Raw genomic sequence first — 6,902 nt, forward strand, 5'->3', positions numbered from 1 at the left:
AGCAGTAACACCCTGATAAGACTCACTGAGATAAGGGAGAGCTGGCCTACATCCCTCTCTGTCATGTGACTGCAGGTACGCTCAGGTCACCAGATCAACGAGGCCAATCAGCTCAGAGATCAGAGCATCAGAGGGATGACTTCATCTGCTGCATTATACTCTGAATGGAAGTCTGAATTTGGCAAAAGGTTTTATTGAAGCGTCGAAGCTCCTCTGCACAGATCGTTCTCTGGTTTATCATTAAATCTTTAAACTCTGATTAAATAGCTGAACTAAAAATAAATGTGCTACACTTTCTAAAAGCGCTGACTTTAAACTTCATCAGGTGGATAAGGATGATCAGTCTACGACATGACACAGTTGGGAGGAAGAACAACATGCAAAAATAAAATCTCAGAATTATAAGAATAGAATAGAAAATACTTTATTTATACCCGTGGGGAAATTCAGGAGTCACAGAACCATTAAAATTGTTTTGTTTTTTGTTTTTTTAATAAAAAGGGTATAAAAGTGCAAAAAAATGTCCAGTCAGCCAGCCTCTACTTCCACAGGGTCCAGGACTGAGCTTCTTCAGCAGTCTGTTCAGTCTCTGTCTCCTGGATCCTGTCTGCTCACAGCAGGTGAAGCTCTTCCAATGTGGCGTTGGTGTCTGATGTTAGCTCCGTTATCCATGTCTGTAAACAGCATGATGCTACTCTGCCCTCTGGTATTCCCTCTGTTGCTGGGTTAGCACAGCTAGCTCGTCCATCATATTGGAGACAGATCTTACGTTCCCAAGAACAATGGATGGAAGGACAGGTCGATGTTGTCACTTCTTAGCTCACACCTGAGAACCAGCACATTGTCCTCACCTCCCTTCTCCTCACCTTGTGGGGAAAAATCTGGCCTAGCACCAGTTAGCATTGACATGCTGCAGGGTGCTAACTGCTGAGTTCACATGTAAACAACGCAGCCATGGTTACATGTAGGATCTCCAGAAAAACCCTGAAGACAAAACCAGTTTGGTGTCCATGACCAACAAATGAGCCATACAAACTAATGATCCACTCCAAATACAAAGATGACGAAAAAGAGATGAAAAAAAATACCAAGAAACAGACAAGGAAGAGAGAGCTGCAGCAACAGGCAGCCACAGCCAACAGGGTGGCGCCTAGCAAGTGAGGAGGAAAGGAAATTAATGAAGGAGGTGAAAAATTAATTAAAATGGAGGCAAGAAAAAAAAGGAAAGAAGGAAAGCTGCAACTATAGAGAGGGCCAAAAAGTGACTTTAAAGTCATGAAATATCCCACAAAAAGATTAAATTACTTGAATAAGGCATAGAGGAATGAAAAAGTATTGCAAAAACAAACGATGTGACCACACAGCAGCATAAAAATGACCACAGAGAGATTTAAGAGCAACATTTCAGAAACAGAGAAATGTGCTTTTATTCTGAAAATCAGCCTCACTCCCCCTCACCCTTTACTCTCTCTGGACTTGTTGACCCACGGCTTGGCTCTGAACCAGGCTGAAGGTGAGGCTGTTAGTCAGTCTGATCTGTCTGGGCGCTCAGACGGGAGGTCGCAGTCACGTTTCACTTAGCCGCTGACCTTTGACCTTCTAGGCCCTACAGACTAAGAGGGGTTTGGTTGATGAGTAATCCAGCGGGGACGCTAAGGTCGCTGAGTGGAGATCATTAGGGACTCATTTGTCTGATGCTTGAGTTATTAGGATCAACGAGTTTGATCTTTAAAGCTGTGGTCTGGGGACCTTCAGAGGTCTTGAGGAGAGGGTTCAGGGACCACGGAAGAAGAGTTTATTTCTGCTTCTGCAGCTGCAAGGTTTACGTCTCTGCACGGCCACAAATATCTGTCCACTCAGAGCTAGCACGTCTTATTTGGATCTGTCGGTGTGTCCCCTCTCTGTTCTGCTCTGTTTGTGTGTGTGTGTGTGTGTGTGTTTGTGTGTGTGTGTGTGTGTGTGTGTGTGTGTGTGTGTGTGTGTGTGTGTGTGTGTGTGTGTGTGTGTGTGTGTGTGTGTGTGTGTGTTTTCGGGGTCCCTGTTTTTGTGCACTCTGCTGCTGCTTGGATGAATTATGTGATTGGAGGTAATTGCTTCAGTTCGCCGAGCGTCTCTGCTGCTGTGTCACATTAAACTGAGCCATAACTCAGCGGCTGCGGCCTGGCAGCAGAGGCGTTAGCTCGGCTGCTAACTCTAGCAGCAGGTAAAACTCTCTCTCACACACACACACGATGCTGATGAAGTCATATGATTCACGGCTGAACTCAAACTGTCAGAGCAGTTTTATGTTGACGCTCATAAATCTGAGCCAGAACTTCGGCAGGTTTTCCTTCAGTTTCATGGTTCTGCAAAGGATTGTGGGAAACTCTCCTCTGCAGAACAGGCTTCTGTCTGCACTGACCGAAACAACACAGAGACAAACTGCAGCAGTTGGCTGTGAGAGGATGAATTATTGACAACGTCTGCTGATCGTGTCGTCTTCCTCCTGATAATCAGATCAAGTCCTTTTTTCGTTTCCGTCATTTTTCACTTTTGACGTTTTAATGTCACTTACTTTGAACTGAAGTGACTTCATCAATATGAACACATCCTGTTATTCAGGCCTCATCCAAAGCGTAAGGAGCTGAGGACTGACCTTTGACCTCAAACACTCAGGAGGGAGTTCACCAAGAATGGACTGCAGCCACCAAACATTAAAAAATCACCTCTTTCCAGACAGACTCCAACAGCTGATGACATAATGAACATTTTGATCTGGACGTGAAAAATGAAAGAGCCTAAAAAACACATGGGAGGACACATGACAGGATTACAGACATGAAATATTTCTTCTTTCTTCCTTCTTTCTTGAACCTTTCTTACTTTTTCCTGTTTGTCCTTCCTTCCTGTCTTCTTTCTATTCCTTTAATCCTGCCTTCCTTTCCTTCCTTCTTTTTACTTGCCTTCATTCTTTTTATTTCTTCCTTCCTTCTTTCCTTCCTTCTTTTCCTTTCCCTCTTTCTTTCCCTTCCTTCTTCCCACCTTTCTTCTTTTCTTCCCTCTTCCTTCCTTACTCCCTTCCCCATTTCACTCCCTTCTTACTTTCTGTTCTTCTTCTTCCTTCTCTACTCCCTTCTTTCCCTTCCTTTCTTTTCCTTTCCTTTCTTTTCCTTTCCTTTCCTTTCCTTTCCTTTCCTTTCCTTTCCTTTCCTTTCCTTTCCTTTCCTTTCCCTTTCTTTCTTTCTTCCTTTCCTTTTCTTTTCTTTTCTTTTTTTCTTTTCTTTCTTTTCGTTCTTCTTTCCTTTCATACCTTTTCTCGCAGTCCTTCCTTCCTCCCTTTCTTCCTTCCACTCCTTTTCTCGCAGTCCTTCCTTCCTAACCTTTTGTCCTTCTCTTCTTTTCCTTTCTTTTCTTTTCTTCCTTCCATCCTTTCTTCCTTTATTCCTTATGTTCCTGGCCTTCCCTTCCTTCCTTGACTACCTTATTTTATTTACTTCCTTGCCTTTCATATTTTTTCTGCTTTCCTTCTTTCCTTGCCTTCTTCTTTGTCTTTACTGTCCTCCCCTTTTTCCCTCCCTTTCCCCTTTACTTCTGTCTTTCTCCCCTTCCTTCCTCTTTCCCTTCCTTCCTTCCTTCCTTCCTTCCTTCCTTCCTTTCTTTCTTCATCCTTCCTTCTGTTATGTTTGAGGTTAAAAAATAGTCCGACTATAAAAAAATCAGTCCTGACCCTGCCATAAAAACTTCCTGACATATTTTTCCACATCGCCCCCTAATGGAGAACATTTTCCTTGGTCAGAAGCAGAGTTTGCTGATGTTTACGCAGCATGTAACACTGCAGAAAACTGATCATTTTGTATCATCAGACACCTGAGGAACAGGTGAGCCTTGATTTAATCAGTCTGTGATGTTTGCACAAGGATGTTCGACAACACTGAGGGACGAGACATCTCTAAAGAAATATTTAACTTTCACAGTTATACATTTGTCAGTATAAGATCAGAAAATGAAATGTGGACCTCTTTGGAAAAAGTTTGTTCATCATGAGCAGAGACCTGGGTGAGGAAATAGGGAAACCTCCCTTCAACTGGCAGAAACCTCAAGCAGACGCAGACTCATTCACAGACAGCAGCCGCCAACCAGCTGTGCCTGGAAAGAGGCGTGTCTATCAGGCTCTGTTTAGCCAATCAGAGCGCAGACGCAGCTTCACCCAGTCTGACCCTCTCATCCCTCCATCCTCTCCTCCCTCTCTGTCTGTAAATTTGCTGACTACACTCTTTGGAGGCAGACAGCCAACCTGATTGTGTCAGTCAGGGCGAACCTTCTGGGAGGTTCTGGTCAGCCTCCACTTTACTGAACTCATCCTGAGGACACGTGACGGGCACGCGTTCATGGTTGCTCAAAGGTCCCTGGGCAGTTATTCCTCAGACCCACCGGTCTGTTGTGTACAGGGGTCAGACAGCTGCAACACACACACACAAACACACACAGCATGGGCAGGGTTTCACTTTATCTGTTCAACCCTTACTGTAAGCGGTGTTGAAACACAAGGAGATATCTGCATGTGGAGATATGAGCGTGTGGAGACCACTGAGAGCATCAGACTAACTCTAATTCTCAACCGAAATTTAAGGATTTATGCAGCTATATGCATGCTGAACATGTGCAGATGAGTCAGAACAGCATTGTCTGATTCTCTGTTGGTTTTTTATTTTTCTGTAATAAGACAGCTGAAGGAAGGCAGAACGTGGACGGAGAGCAGAAATCCAGAGGCATTGCTCCAGGATTTGCACCAAAAGCTGATTCTTTACAGCTTATCTCCTCCACAACCTACTGCACCATACATTGCATCAACTTTTTGCACATTTGTGATCAGGTGAAAGTGTATTTTGGTTAATGGAGGATGTCAGTACTACAGCTTTGTGCAGAGCCTTGGACCATCTTGGGACATTTTGGCTTCATGTAAGTGTAATCGAGGAAGAATGGTCATCCATCTTTATGCACAAGTGGTGTGCAAGAGGGGCTATTGCCTCCTCTTGAGGCCTCACTGTTAAAAAATACACTCTGAAATGCCCTTTTTGGAGCCAAAACGCACATAGAAGTGTCATTTTGGGGGACAAAACATGTGCCAAAGATGCTTCTTTAGAGCTAAAATGTGAGCCTTTTTGGAAGCCAAAACCCTTGCGGAAGTGTCCTTGGGAGCAAATACATGCTTAAGTGCAATCTTGAGAGCCAAACCATAGCCTTCTGTGGTGCCAAAATAGTGTTTCTTCTTAGGAGCCAAACACCAGGCCTTTAACGGGCCCACTAGCGTACTAAAGTGTCTTCTCAGGAGCCAAACGCTAGCCCTCTCAGGAGCCAACAGGCACAGTCAAGAGTCCTCTTAAGAGCCAAATCCTAGCCCTCTAAGGAGCCATCATGCACACGAAAGTGTCTTATGAGGAGCCAAACCCTTGCCCTCCAAGAAGCCAACAGGCGCGCTAAATTGTCTTCTTAGGAGCCAAACGCTAGCCCTCTCAGGAGCCAACATGTGCACAAAAGTATCTTCTGAGGAGCCACCATGCGCACTAGAGTGTGTTCTCAGGAGCCAAACCCTAGCCCTCCAAGAAGCGAACAGGCGCACTAAATTGTCTTCCTTGGAGCCAAACGCTAGCCTCTTAAGAAGCCAACCTGGGCACCGAAGTGTCTTCTTAGGGGCCAAATACTAGCCCTCTCAGAAGCCAACACGTGCACTGAAGTGTCTTCTAAGGAGCCAAACCCTCGCCCTCCAAGAAGCCAACAGGCTCGCTAAATTGGCTTCCTTGAAGCCAAATGCTAGCCTCTTAAAAAGCCAACCTGGGCACTGAAGTGTCTTCTTAGCGGCCAAATGCCAGGCCTTTAAGGGGCCAACATGCACGCTAAAGTTCCTTCTTGGGAGCAAAAATGCTAGCCCTCTTGAAAGCCATTAGGCTAGCCATCTTGGTGTGCTGGTGTGCTTTCCTAGGAGACTAAAGCCAGGTAGCTAATTAAAATGGATAAACTGCCCCTCTTGGGTGGAATAAATGCACTGTTTGCTTTTTTTCTTTGTGCCCCTTTCCTCCAAAAAGTTTGTGCACGTCACTGCTTAGCAGAGTAAGACATTTCACTTCGCAGCTTAAACTCCTTTGGGCTCAATCTGGACATATTAGCCTTGGCTCATTTTCTTACTCAACCCAGTCAAGTTGGCTTCTGATTATGATTTAGATTGATATGTTTCACCTTTTGGATGACCCACTTCTTTTTTGCCCTGTGCAAACTGATCATAGACATCCTAAAGCTCCTGGGTTGGTAAGAATTTACACAAATTATAGACTGATGAAACATTTTTGGTCCCAGAGGATAAACTGAAAGCATCAAACAACAGCACACAGCAAGTTCCTGTTCCTCAGCTCGAATTCTTGTTCTCACATGTTGAGAACATGCCCCATTTGACTGCGTCTGAATGAAAATCTGCAGTTTTATGACCAGATATCCAGCCACTGAGTGGAGTCCAGAACCAGAGGAGAGAGTCTTTATTTCAACATTTCTATCTCCAGCCTAATTTTTTTTCTGTCTCTGTTTTTGGCAGCCATGTTTGGCAGCGGTTTGAAAGCCCGGGCAGTTTTTGCTCAATCGTCCCTGCCTCTCATCAGCACAGCTCGCAAATTAAACACACGCTGATGGTTTCAGAGATAAAACTAATCCTAGGCAGATCTGCAGAACGTCAGCTCTGCTGCAGATTCAGCCGAGAAAATGTTCCCACGTGGGCACGGCGTTCATCAGACTGCTCCGTCTGACCTTTGTCACCATTAAACTGGAGCCGCTCGCTTTAACAGTGTGTCTGCTCCTCACGTACTGGTTTCATTTATCAGAATGTGAAGGAACAGTTTACAGGCTAACGTGGTGAGAGCCAAGGTGTGACCTCAGAG

This window comes from Halichoeres trimaculatus, unplaced genomic scaffold (genome assembly GCF_033239565.1).
Source record: "Halichoeres trimaculatus isolate MK-OKI-2021-1 unplaced genomic scaffold, fHalTri1.1 fHalTri1_scaffold_3, whole genome shotgun sequence".
Classification (NCBI taxonomy): domain Eukaryota; kingdom Metazoa; phylum Chordata; class Actinopteri; order Labriformes; family Labridae; genus Halichoeres; species Halichoeres trimaculatus.